This window comes from Pan paniscus, chromosome 7, assembly GCF_029289425.2.
Source record: "Pan paniscus chromosome 7, NHGRI_mPanPan1-v2.0_pri, whole genome shotgun sequence".
Taxonomy (NCBI): domain Eukaryota; kingdom Metazoa; phylum Chordata; class Mammalia; order Primates; family Hominidae; genus Pan; species Pan paniscus.
This window is the reverse complement of record NC_073256.2, coordinates 103,271,955-103,286,828: the sequence shown is the minus strand read 5'-3', so window position 1 is coordinate 103,286,828 and position 14,874 is coordinate 103,271,955.

Here is a 14,874-nt window from a genome sequence, read left to right as displayed (position 1 = left end):
AATATAATCTTATAGGTGAGAGAATGCTTCTTCAAAGAATGTTTAGGCTGAGACCTTAAGCATAAGTAGGTGCTAACCAAACAAAGAGGAACAGCAGGAGAAAACCACAGAGAGCATCAAAGGAGAGCAGTGCTCCATGCATTTGAGAAACAGTCAGGAGCCAGATGATGCCTGGTATTGAGGGTCATGTTAGGGATTTTTAATTTTATGCAAAGAGGAAAGGAAGTCATTGAAAAATTCTAAAGAGGGTTGAGATGTAATCAGAATTGTTTTTAAATGTTACTCTGGCAACTGGGTAGAACATGAAGTGGAGGTTGGTGTAGACCATGCTATTGCCATGGTCAAGGTGGTTTGATCCAGACAGAAAAGGGCAGAGGTGGAAAGATGAGACTTGAGAGATGTAGGGAGATCGAGCTGATGGGACTTTATTTGTTGACTGAATACCAAGAGTGAATGCAGGATGAGGGGCCATTTACTGAGATTACTGGATTACTGAACACTGGAGGGTTGAAACACAGCTCAATTTTGGCAGTAATCCATTTGAGATACCCAGTGAGAGAAGCCAAGCAGACAGTTAAGTGTGTGTATGCTTAGAATGCAGATGAAACCATGGAGGTGAAGCTATAAATTTGGGGGTTGTCAAATTTCAGTCCCTCTTCAAATACCATCAAAAGAGGTATTTGAAGCCATGATAATGGATAACAGTACTTGGAAAGACTGTGAAGAGTGATACAAGAAGAGGGCTTGAACTCAGGTTTGTTTCTGTTCCCCCACCCACCACCCCAGGTAGTGGGAAGAGGGGAAGGTAACTGCAAGAGGGTAATTGAATAGATATACTGTGGGATCTGAGCCAGCTAAGTAAGGGAATGAAAGACCAAAGAGGATTCATGAATAAAGAGAAAGGAAAGAAGTGGGTAAGAGGGAATGATAAAGGCATTAGTGAACCCAGTGATGTGAAGGAACAATTGCAATAATAAATAGTGGAATGAGTGAGCTAGCTAGAAGGTTAGAAGGAGTGTGAATTTTAATTAGTGGTTTTGGAGGCTGTACCATTTCACCTTGATGATATTAGTGTGGCCTTGGGAGGGGACAGCTGTGCTAAAAGTGAAATAGGTAAATATCCACATAAGACTTAAAATCTCCTAGGACAGTGGCTGACATTGGTGTGGAGAAGAAGTATTTCTCAGGCAAGGGGAGTCTTCCATAAAGGAAGGGGATGGGACTGGGAAGTCAGTGGATGATTGCAATGAGGAGGGTAGAGGGTGGTTTGGCTCAGCTGGAGCCTCAAAGCAGATGTGGTATTTTTCTTTGTAAAACAGCAGGGGTGGGGGAGTGGAGAATCTGCAGCAATGAAGAGCAATGACCTAAGAGTGGTGGGGGAGCAAAGAAGACACGGACACTTCTTATCCATGAGTTTCAGGGAAGGTAAAAGAAGAAATGCTTCCACTTGACAGTGTTGTGGGAAGTGCAGGTCCCTCTGAGAAGCCAAGGTTTCAGGTAAGGCAGGGAGGTTGAGGAAGTTGAATATGTCAGGCAATAAGGAGTAGGGGTTTTGGGCCAAGCAACTGGAGATGACAGGTTGTTTCAACAAGGAAGCTTTTTCTTGAATAGTGACTGGGGAAACCAGGAATGGGTGAAAAGTTGATTGATTCCCTCTTGGTGAAGGAGAAATGTTTGGGCTTGGTAGCAATGTGGTGTGGGGCCAGGTGTCAATTTCTAGTAGTCTTCTCTTCTAAAGAGTTGTAATGAGCATGACAGGTGTGGCTGGGGAAGCACTAAGAGGGCTCCTGAATGGGGCAAGCAGGTGAGTCAAAATCCCAGGGCCCAGGATAGGGCAACTCCAGAGCCACGCTTCCAGGTGGTGATTGGCTTCCAGAATCCCACTGGCCTTCTCATGATGAGTGGTGAGCAGACTTCTAAATGAAAGGGCCTGTGAAACTTGAAGTATCCTACTGTTTTCTTATATTTGTGCCTTTGTAGTCATGGGTCTAAATAATAAAACAATAAGTAAATGACCCATTTATTTTAGAGTCTTCTACTTACAGAGTAGAAGGGAAAATCCCTTTGAAACTTAAGTTGTCAGATTTGAGGGGGGTGGTTCCAAGATGGCCGAATAGGAACAGCTCCAGTCTACAGCTCCCAGCGTGAGTGATGCAGAAGACAGGTGATTTCTGCATTTCCAACTGAGGTACTGGATTCATCTCACTGGGGCTTGTCGGACAGTGGGTGCAGGACAGTGGGTGCAGCCCACCAAGCGTGAGTCGAAGCAGGGCAAGGCATCACCTCACCTGGGAAGCACAAGCGCTCAGGGAATTCCCTTTCCTAGCCAAGGGAAGCTGTGACAGACAGCACGTGGAAAATCGGGTCACTCCCACCCTAATACTGTGCTTTTCCAATGGTCTAGCAAACAGCACACCAGGAGACTATATCCCGCGCCTGGCTTGGAGGGTCCCATGCCCAAGGAACCTCACTCATTGCTAGCACAGCAGTCTGAGATCGAACTGCAAGGCGGCAACAAGGCTGGGGGAGGGGCTCGAGTAGGTAAACAAAGTGGCCAGGAAGTTCGAACTGGGTGGAGCCCACCACAGCTCAAAGAGACCTGCCTGCCTCTGTAGACTCCACCTCTGGGGGCAGGGCACAGCTGGATAAAAGGCAACAGAAAACACTGCAGATTAAAATGTCCCTGTCTGGCAGCTTTGAAGAGAGTAGTGGTTCTCCCAGCATGGAGTTTGAGATCTGAGAACGGTCAGACTGCCTCCTCAAGTGAGTCCCTGACTCCCGAGTAGCCTAACTGGGAGGGACACCCTAGTAGGGGCAGACTGACACCTCACACGGCCAGGTACCCCTCTGAGATGAAGCTTCCAGAGGAACAATCAGGCAGCAACATTTGCTGTTCACCAATATTCGCTGTTCTGAAGCCTCTGCTGCTGACACCCAGGCAAACAGGGTCTGGAGTGGACCTCCAGCAAATTCCAAGAGACCTGTAGCTGAGGGTCCTGACTGTTAGAAGGAAAATCAACAAAGAGAAAGGACATCCACACCAAAGCCCCATCTGTACGTCACCATCATCAAAGACCAAAGATAGATAAAACCACAAAGATGGGGAAAAAACAGAGCAGAAAAGCTGAAAATTCCAAAAAGCAGAGCAACTCTCCCCCTTCAAAGGAACGCAGCTCCTCACCAGCAACGGAACAAAGCTGGATGGAGAATGATTTTGACAAGTTGAGAGAAGAAGGCTTTAGATGATCAAACTTCTCCGAGCTAAAGGAAGAAGTTTGAACCAATCGCAAAGAAGTTTAAACCTTGAAAAAAGATTAGACGAATGGCTAACTAGAATAACCAGTGTAGAGAAGTCCTTAAATGACCTGATGGAGCTGAAAGCCATGGCACGAGAACTATGTGACAAATGTACAAGCTTCAGTAGCCAATTCAATCAACTGGAAGAAAGGGTATCAGTGATTGAAGATCAAATGAATGAAATGAAGTGAGAAGAGAAGTTTAGAGAAAAAAGAGTAAAAAGAAATGAACAAAGCCTCCAAGAAACATGCGACTATGTGAAAAGACCAAATCTACATCTGATTGCTGTACCTGAAAGTGACGAGGAGAATGGAACCAAGTTGGAAAACACTCTGCAGGATATTATCCAGGAGAACTTCCCCAACCTAGCAAGGCAGGCTAACATTCAAATTCAGGAAATACAGAGAATGCCACAAGATACTCCTCGAGAAGAGCAACTCCAAGACACATAATTGTCAGATTCACCAAAGTTGAAATGAAGGAAAAAATGTTAAGGGCAGCCAGAGAGAAAGGTCTAGTTACCCACAAAGGGAAGCCCATCAGACTAACAGCTGATCTCTCAGCAGAAACTCTACAAGCCAGAGGAGAGTGGGGACCAATATTCAACATTCTAGAAGAAAAGAATTTTCAACACAGAATTTCATATCCAGCCAAACTAAGCTTCATAAGTGAAGGAGAAATAAAATCCATTACAGACAAGCAAATGCTGAGAGATTTTGTCACCACCAGGCCTGCCCTACAAGAGCTCCTGAAGGAAGCACTAAACATGGAAAGGAACAACTGGTATCAGCCACTGCAAAAACATGCCAAAGTGTAAAGAGCATCGATGCTAGGAAGAAACTGCATCAACAAATGAGCAAAATAACCAACTAACATTATAATGACAGGATCAAATTCACACATAACAATATTAACCTTAAATGTAAATGGGCTAAATGCTCCAATTAAAAGACACAGACTGTCAAATTGCATACAGAATCAAGACCCATCAGTATGCTGTATTCAGGAGACCCATCTCATGTGCAGAGACACACATAGGCTCAAAATAAAGGGATGGAGGAAGATCTACCAAGCAAATGGAAAACAAAAAAAGGCAGGGGTTGAAATCCTGGTCTCTGAGAAAACAGACTTTAAACCAACAAAGATCAAAAGAGAAAAAGAAGGCCATTACATAATGGTAAAGGAATCAATTCAACAAGAAGAGCTAACTATCCTAAATATATATGCACGCAATATAGGAGCACCCAGATTCATAAAGCAAGTCCTTAGAGACCTACAAAGAGACTGAGACTCTCACACAACAATAAAGGGAGACTTTAACACCTCACTATCAACATTAGACAGATCAATGAGACAGAAAGTTAAAAAGGATATCCAGGAATTGAACTCAGCTCTGCACCAAGTGGACATAATAGACATTTACATTACTCTCGACCCCAAATCAACAGAATATACATTCTTCTCAGCACCACATAACACTTTTCCAAAATTGACCACATAGTTGGAAGTAAAGCTCTCCTCAGCAAATGTAAAATAACAGAAATCATAACAAACTGTCTCTCATAATGCAATCAAACTAGAACTCAGGATTAAGAAACACACTCAAAACCGCTCAACTACATGGAAACTGAACAACCTGCTCCTGAATGACTACTGGGTAAATAATGAAATGAAGGCAGAAATAAAGATATTCTTTGAAACCAATGAGGACAAAGACACAACATACCAGAATCTCTGGGACACATTTAAGCAGTGTGTAGAGGGAAATTTATAGCACTAAATGCCCACAAGAGAAAGCAGGAAAGATCTAAAAGGGACACCCTAACATCACAATTAAAAGAACTAGAGAAGCAAGAGCAAACACATTCAAAAGCTAGCAGAAGGCAAGAAATAACTAAGACCAGAGCAGAACTGAAGGAGATAGAGACACAAAAAACCCTTCAAAAAATCAATGAATCCAGGAGCTGGTTTTTTGAAAAGATCAACAAAATTGATAGACCACTGGCAAGACTAATACAGAAGAAAAAAGAGAAGAGTCAAATAGACATAATAAAAAATGATAAAGGTGATATCACCACCAATCTCACAGAAATACAAACTACCATCAGGGAATACTATAAACACCTTTACGCAAATAAACTAGAAAATCTAGAAGAAATGGATAAATTCCTAGACACATACACCCTCCCAAGACTAAACCAGGAAGAGGTTGAATCCTTGAATAGACCAATAACAGGCTCTGAAATTGAGGCAATAATTAACAGCCTACCAATCAAAAAAAGTCCAGAACCAGATGGATAAACAGCCAAATTCTACCAGAGGTACAAGGAGGAGCTGGTGCCATTCCTTCTGAAACTATTCCAATCAATAGAAAAAGAGGGAATACTCCCTAACTCATTTTATGAGGCCAGCATCATCCTGATACCAAAGCCTAACAGAGACACAACGAAAATAGAGAACTTTAGACCAATATCCCTGATGAACATCCTCAATAAAATATTGGCAAACTGAATCCAGCAGCATATAAAAAAGCTTATCCACCAAGATCAAGTGGGCTTTATCCCTGGAATGCAAGGCTGGTTCAACATATGCAAATCAATAAACATAATCCAGCATATAAACAGAACCAAAGACGAAAACCACATGATTATCTCAATAGATACAGAAAAGGCCTTTAAAAAAATTCAACAATCCTTCATGCTAAAAACTCTCAATAAATTAGGTATTGATGGGATGTATCTCCAAATAATAAGAGCTATTTATGACAAACGCACAGCCAATATCATACTGAATGGGCAAAAAGTGGAAGCATTCCATTTGCAAACTGGAACAAGACAGGGATGCCCTCTCTCACCACTCCTATTCAACACAGTGTTGGAACTTCTGGCCAGGGCAATCAGGCGGGAGAAAGAAATAAAGGGTATTCAATTAGGAAAAGAGGAAGTCAAATTGTCCCTGTTTGCAGATGACATCATTGTATATTTAGAAAACCCCATCGTCTCAGCCCAGAATCTCCTTAAGCTGATGAGCAACTTCAGCAAAGTCTCAGGATACAAAATCAATGTGCAAAAATCACAAACATTCTTATACACTGATAACAGACAAACAGAGAGCCAAATCATGAGTGAACTCCCATTCACAATTGCTTCAAAGAGAATAAAATACCTAGGAATCCAACTTACAAGGGATGTGAAGGACCTCTTCAAGGAGAACTACAAACCACTGCTCAACGAAATAAAAGAGGACACAACAAATGGAAGAACATTCCATGCTCATGGGTAGGAAGAATCAATATCGTGAAAATGGCCATACTGCCCAAGGTAAATTGTAGATTCAATGCCATCCCCATCAAGCTACCAATGACTTTCTTCACAGAATTGGAAAAAACTACTTTAAAGTTCATGTGGAATGAAAAAAAAGCCCACATTGCCAAGACAATCCTAAACCAAAAGAACAAAGCTGGAGGCATCACGCTACCTGACTTTAAACTATACTACAAGGCTACAGTAACCAAAACAGCATGGTACTGGTACCAAAACAGAGATATAGACTAATGGAACAGAACAGAGCCCTCAGAAATAATACCACACATCTTCAACCATGTGATCTTTGACAAACCTAACAAAAACAAGAAATGGGGAAAGGATTCCCTATTTAATAAATGGTGCTGGGAAAACTGGCTAGCCATATGTAGAAAGCTGAAACTGGATCCCTTCCTTACACCTTATACAAAAATTAATTCAAAATGGATTAAAGACTTAAATGTTAGACCTAAAACCATAAAAACCCTAGAAGAAAACCTAGGCAATACCATTCAGGACATAGGCATGGGCAAGTGTTTCATGTCTAAAACACTGAAAGCAATGGCAACAAAAGCCAAAATTGACCAATGGGATCTAATTAAACTAAAGAGCTTCTGCACAGCGAAAGAAACTACCATCAGAGTGAACAGGTAACCTATAGAATGGGAGAAAATTTTTGCAATCTACTGATCTGACAAAGGGCTAATATCCCGAATCTACAAAGAACTCAAACAAATTTACAAGAAAAAATCAAAAAACCCCATCAACAATTAGGCGAAGGAGATGAAGAGACACTTCTCAAAAGAAGACATTTATGCAGTCAACACACACATGAAAAAATGCTCATCATCACTGGCCATCAGAGAAATGCAAATCAAAACCACAGTGAGATACCATCTCACACCAGTTAGAATGGGGATCATTAAAAAGTCAGGAAACAACAGGTGCTGGAGAGGATGTGGAGAAATAGGAACACTTTTACACTGTTGGTGGGACTGTAAACTAGTTCAACTATTGAACCATTGTGGAAGACAGTGTTGTGATTCCTCAAGGATCTGGAAGTAGAAATACCATTTGACCCAGCCATCCCATTACTGGGTATATACCCAAAGGATTATAAATCATGCTGGTAGAAGGACACATGCACACGTATGTTTGTTTATTGCAGCACTATTCACAATAGCAAAGACTTGGAATCAACCCAAATGTCCATCAATGATAGACTGGATTAAGAAAATGTGGCACATATACCCCATGGAATACTATGCAGCTATAAAAAAGGATGATTTCATGTCCTTTGTAGCAACATGGATGACGCTGTAACCATCATTCTCAGCAAACTATTGCAAGGACAGAAAACCAAACACTGCATGTTCTCACTCATAGGTGGGAATTGAACAATGAGAACACTTGGACACAGGAAGGGGAACATCACACCCCGGGACCTGTCAGGGGGTGGGAGGAGGGACGAGGGATAGCATTAGGAGATATATCCAATGTAAACGACGAGTTAATGGGTGCAGCACACCAACATGGCACATGTATACCTATGTAACAAACCTGCACATTGTACACATGTACCCTAGAACTTAAAGTATAATTTAAAAAAAATTGGTCCGATTTGTTTTGTAGCAATGGATAACTAGAACACTGGGGAAGTTACTGAAGCTTTCTGCACCTCAGTTTTCACATGTTTAAAATGGGAATAATAAGAGTAACTAAAACCACATTGAGCTTTTATGAGTATTATATGAGATAAAAATATATCCATGTGGCACATCACAGTACTCAATAATGTTAGCAATTATCATTTGCAAAGATAGTTTAGACATCCTGACCAACCTAACTAGGTAATATTTGTAAGTTTCCATTTACCATGCATGATGATACTATTTTTTTTTTCCTGAGACAGGATCTCGCACTGTCACTCGGGCTGGAGTGTGGTGGTGTGATCATGGCTCACTACAGCCTTGACTTCCCAGGTTCGAGCAATCCTCCCACCTCAGCTCCCCGAGTAGCTGAGACTACAGGACTACAGGCACGAGCCACCATGTCCGGCTAATTTTTTGTGTTTTTGGTAGAGACAGGGTTTCGCCATGTTGCCCAGGCTTGTCTTGAACTCCTGGGCTCAAATGACCTGGGCTCAAATGACCGGCCCTCCTCGGCCTCCCAAAGTGCTCAGATTACAGGTGTGAGCCACAGCACTCTGCCTCATGTTGATACATTTTGGATAAGGGTGTATTCTGTAAATAAAAAACTAACTTCAAGGTAAAAAAAAAAAAAAGAAACATGTTGTCTTCTCTGATTTTCATAGAGCTAATCTGGGCTCTTCAACATCTCTAGTTTTCAATTAGTCCTCAAATTAACTCTTCATGGTAGTGCTCTTAATTAAGCCTACTTTGATCTGTGTTTATCTATCTTTAGCCTAACTTTCAAGAGCAGCTTTGTTTTCATGGTCATGGCTCTACAAAGTCTGCTTTGCCAGATGATAACTATTATTGTGTATTTATCTAGCTTTGTGTTATCCTTCCGTTTTCTTCAGTATCAGCCTTGATATTGAGAAATGCTTGTTCCTTCTCTGAGTTTCTCAGATCAGAGATGATAAAATCTGGCCCAGTGATTTATCTGCCACTGGACTATCTCTGTGTAACTTCTAACAACCCCATCGTTATGTGAAAGTTCACTGTTACAGAGCTTCCCAATACAGGACCTGAGGAAAAAAACAAATGAACACTAACATGCCAAGAGTCAAAGATTATTTTTTATATTTCCAGAAGCGATTTCCTTCCCCCTGTAAAATGGCCAGTTCATAGATTGCTCGTGTTATTTGATAGTTATGGGATGTAAAAACCTTGAGAGTATGTCAGATTTTAGCCATGAACATAAAAGTTAGAATTAAGAAAGAAAAGTCTATGAATTTGAGCATTCCTATGCTCTGGAAATACAATCTGCATATTGTGTTTACCCCTGAGGGTGAAATGGCTCAGTCTGATCAGCCAGCTCCACAAGGATATCAAAGCTCAGATACCTCTGGGTTTTAATGTATGCACCATTCTCTCCTTGGCCTCATCACAGATAGGATAGAGGGCTGCAGCCCTTATCTGGAAACCACAACCAGTGCTTTTTGCCCCAGTTGCTTATTCCATTTTCTTTAAGGTCTTTAAAGAAACTAGACAGGCTTCTATGTGGCATTACCTCTGGCTAGACGAAGCTGCCTCATTCCTTGCTTCTGTTACAATCCAATGAAAGGGAAGGCCGGGGCAGAGTTTCTAGGTGAATAATGCAACTCTTATTCCTTGTTCTGGATTGAGTCTGGATTTGTTTGATTATAAGTTGTATTGGTTTGCTTAATGTTTTAAAAATATATATTTGTTTGTATAGTTGTTAAACCTCAGGTCCCATGCTCTACTTAATGTTTTTTAAAGTAAACAACAAATGCAAAGAGTCCTGTGTATGCTTTTTGAAGGATCAAGCCTGGACCACAGACAAAGACTCATGAAACTCACTGTGATCCCTTCTCCATTCTGACAGAACATCCTGCTCCTCTAAAACAGTCCTGCATGCTTCTTTTAGAGAAGCTGACACTGCACACAAATATTTAGAACTAGTTTCCCAGAACTGTCTACAGAGCCACTTCATAAGCCACTCAAGAAAATATGGCTCGTTTGTTACCTGAGTATCAATGCCTCAATTTTATTAAAAACATAACAAAACAAAACAAAACAATACAATCTTCCTGCTATTTTCGAGTTTGGTTCCCCACCGTACTTATAATTAACTCTTGATGAATTTTGAGAGTTTTTCACATATCAAGTCTTCCCTCAAGGTAATGATTTGTCACTGTTGAAGATACTGGTGTATTGAAGAAAAAAATAATTGTGGGTCAGAAGTTGAAAGTTTGTGTTCTTACATCTTGGATGTTGACTTTGTGAACAGAGTCACTCACTTCTTCCAGTCTCCATTTTCGGCTGTCAAATGTGTTTAGAAGTCATTCTTTCAAGTATATATTGAGCGGGATACAGTTAGCAGTGTGCTCCTGGAATATGAATTGTGATAATCCCCTGATTAGTATAAGGACTAGATTAGACAATGTGACAATGTTTGTGCACTGGCTCCATGAATGTAAGGTGTTATATAATTGACACACTTCTGACCCTGAAAAACAAAAAAAAAAAGTTCTGAAAATATTTTGATCATTGGCAGAGTCACCAGAGTAAATATTTGTCTTACCAAGGTGCCTGGGACTAGCTGAGTATTTATCAAATGAATAAATTTACTGAACGCTGGGACTGAAGAAGAAAATCAATAGCTATACCTGTGGTCTGTTGGAATATGTGAATAAATGATTAAATAATGATACTCATAAAATGTATATTACTGTGTGTTAAGTGAGGTATCTGACATTATTTAACACTTGAACTTCATATCTTAAGAAAGCTTATACTTGAGCATTATACTGAGCATTGAGTGAGGCAGGCTGAGTGGTGCAGGAGAAATGTCTTGGTCCTATTTTGTGTTGCTATAGCCAAATACCACAGACTGGGTAATTATAAAGAAAATACATGAATGCGGCTCACAGTTCTGAAGAATGGGAAGTCTAAAAGCATGGCACCAGCATCTGGCAAGGTTCATCCCATGTGGAAGGGCAGAAGTGAGCATGCAAGACAGAGAGAGCATGAAGGGTGGACTCCCTTGCATAACAATCCACTCTTGCAATACCTAGCCACCTCCAGTACCAACTTGATCTATTCATGAGTCCTCTGCCCCCACAGACCCAATTACTTCCCAACACTGCTGCATTGGGGGTTAAGTTTTCAACACATGTGTTTAGAGGACATATTCAAATGATAGATGGGATCTAGACTCAAAATAATGAAAGTCAGTGGGGCTGCAGCTAATACCACTATGGTTGTTAACAAAGCCCTTTATATTTCCCTGTGATTGCCCTGATCTAGGGAAATAAGGGTAACATCTTGGGGTTACGTGTTATGTTTGTTGGTGTTGATGGTTGTTGTTTAAATCAGTAGACGTGTCTTGGGTGGCATTAAAGCCGGGTTATGGCCCTAGGGCACATACCAGGAGGTAAAATGGAAAAGACAGCTGGAAGTGGGCTGCATATGGGTTGGGAATGAGAAAGTCAGCTAAGGATTTCAACTTGTCTATTGCTGATCCACAGGGAAGGTAAACCATATAATGGAAACTTAACAATATATTAAAACATGTAGATTTTTTGGAATGTTTCTCTTTTAGAATTGCTTTCATGATTTCATGTACAGCCTATTTAATAGTACTTGGAATTTTTTTTAAATGCATGTTTATTCATTAACATCACACTTTTTTTTCCCCAAAAAACAATTTAAAGTAGATTACTGTTCCACTTCTGAATTCCTAGGTCGATTTAAAAAATTTTTTAAATCTTGCTAGTTAATTTGTACTTTAAAACATTTAATGATCCCATCTTTATTTATATGGTTTTCTAGTAAAAGTTTAACTTTTAAGGATGCCCTTGAATGATAATATTGCCATGAAGGCCCCATAAAGTGTTTTTAATCTTTATCTTTAAAGTACTTTCCTGAAAAGTACATTTCCTGGCACATAATATGTCCTACTTGATTTCAAGTCCCTTGTCTGGCAAAATATTGGTAGGGAAAGTTGCATGAACTCAAGACGTTGAGTACTTTCAGTTCTCTTCATGGTGGACTCAAAACCCAAGGCAGTCATTTAATGTTCTCTCACATATTTAAATTGGTTTTCTCATTGGGCTAGCTTGACAGGACTTCATGTCTTAGGGCTCAATGCTGATGTGAATTACTAAAGATAAAACTAGTAGACTGATCAAGTGGAAAAGTAGGTTATAGGCTGCAGAGACCTGTCAGCTCAGAACCCAAAGGGAGGGGACGCTTGAGCCAGAGGGCAAAAAGACCTGGGTGGTTCCTGAAACAGAAAACAGAATCCGGCACTCTTGCTTTCTAGACACATGACAGCAGATAGAAAACAACAGTTTTTGTTTCTTTTTAAAGAAGTATTTTTACTACCTATGGGCTTATCAAAATGGTCCCCAAATAAAGCACATAGAAATATAATAACTAGGTCATTCTAACAGCTACATTCTCAAATCCAAATTGGCTCCCTAGTTGTGAAATATGCATGTTTTTAAAATTACTATGTGGGAAAGTAATTGGCCAGAAATGTCTTTATGGTATTAATTTATTATTTGTTTATGTAATGCCTTCATTTGGTTTGGGAGATTTTAATATTATTCATCCAAAGAGCATTTTAAAATGCTTCTAAAGCAAACATAACAGGATAGGAGTGTCATCTGTTCTGTGGTCCAGCACAGAAATCAGCCTTGAGCTGCTTGCCAGCCATTTCATCGAGAGTGGGGAGCAGAAGTAGGCTGAAACTCACTGCATTCTGAGCTTGGCCATCATCCTACCAGCATCTCTAGTTTTAAAATATAATCACTGGCTTTGTAAAATATGAATCAGTGATCTGAATAGCTGGATATCTAATTTAGTAAAGCTACTCTGGATTTTTTTTAATTTAAAAAATGCAAATCTGCCTGAGAATGTTGAAGTTCCAGCAAGAGGAGGCCAGTGCTATTTTGGGCTGTCTTTGAAGAATATCACAGAGAAAGAAGGGAGGAAAACAGAGGTAGACACATCTGGGATACTATTTTCAGGCTCCTGGATTCCAGAAAAACTCTGAAAGGCTGGAAAGATACCAGAAGTGTGAAAGGAAATGATTTATGAGTGAAATCATGGCAGAGCTGTAAGAATGACTGTTTAGGGTATAGCTAAGAACTAAAAAACCAAGGAGAGCAAGAAAAGGCAGGAAAGAAATCTTGACCTGAATCAGCCCATGGGCGAATTATACATCTTATAAGAACCGGGGCTGTAATTATTAGCTTGAGGCCTGCAGATCAGATATTCTGGAGACTAAGCAGCAGCCCTCAGTCCTAGCTGCATACCAGCTTCCCCTGAGAAGCTTTTAAAAAATACCCATGCCTAGATCTCATTCCAAGGGTGCTTGTATAAGAATGAATGTGAATACCTGTATAGATTACAAGAATATTTGTAAATTACACCAGAACATTTTTGTAAAGGAATATTCAGGTCAAAGATTCTTTTGAATGGCAGCATGATATTATAATGGAAATCTTAGTTAAATGGTCAAGTATGGAAACTTTTAAATTTTAATTTGAGAAACTGTAATAGTAATGGAACTATTTATCTTGGATGTTTTAACAATAATTATTTAAACAAAACTATGGAGGCCTTTGTACTCTATAGATCAGTTCTCAAACTTTAATATGTGTAAGAATCATCTCATGAAATTTATTAAAATGCAGATTCTGATCTGGCTAGGTTTGGTTGGAGCTTGGGATTCTACTTTGTTTAAAAAATTTTTTATCTTAAATTTTAAAGTTTTGACACATAATTGTATATATGTATGGGGTACAATGTGATATTTCAACACATGTATATATTCTGCAATGACCAAGTTGGGGTAATTAACATATCCATAGACTCAAACATGTATTATTTCTTTGTAGTTAGAACATTCAAAATCCTTTCTTTTGGCTATGTTGAAATATTCAATACATTATTGTTATTATAGTAACCCTATTGTGCAATAGGACACCAGAATGTGGATAAACCTGGAAGACATAATGTTAAGTGAAATAAGCCAGACACAGAAAGACAATACAATATGTTCTCACTCATATGTGAAATCAAAAAAAATTGATTTCCTAGAACAGCAGTTACCAGAGACTGGGGAGGGCAAGGGAGAGGGAAACAGGGAGAGATTGGTTAGTATGTATAAAGATACAATTAGACAGGAAATTCTGCTTTCTTAAGAAACTCTCAGGTGAGACCAAAACTGCTGGTACAGGCACACACACAGAACAGTGAAGCCGTAGAATTTTAAAAGACCTTTTCCCCATATTCTCAGACCTGGAAAACTTCCAGAAAATGATTTCTACATGAGATTTGGCATTCACTTCCAATCCAGGAAGGAGGGTTGAAAAAAGAAAGATTTTTTTTTAATGCATCATGAATGACTCAGCATTTACCTTAAAAATATAGAGATCATGAGGAAGGCACTTCTTAAAGAAATTTCATCCCTACTATTTCCAAAAAGAGTCAATTCTTGCACTCTAAAATTAGGTCTTGACTTGAAGTAAAATGTTAAATGCTATAAATAAACTATGAGCACACACAAAAAAGCAGCAATTTCTTTCATGCTAGGAAAATAACTTGGGGCTGATGGG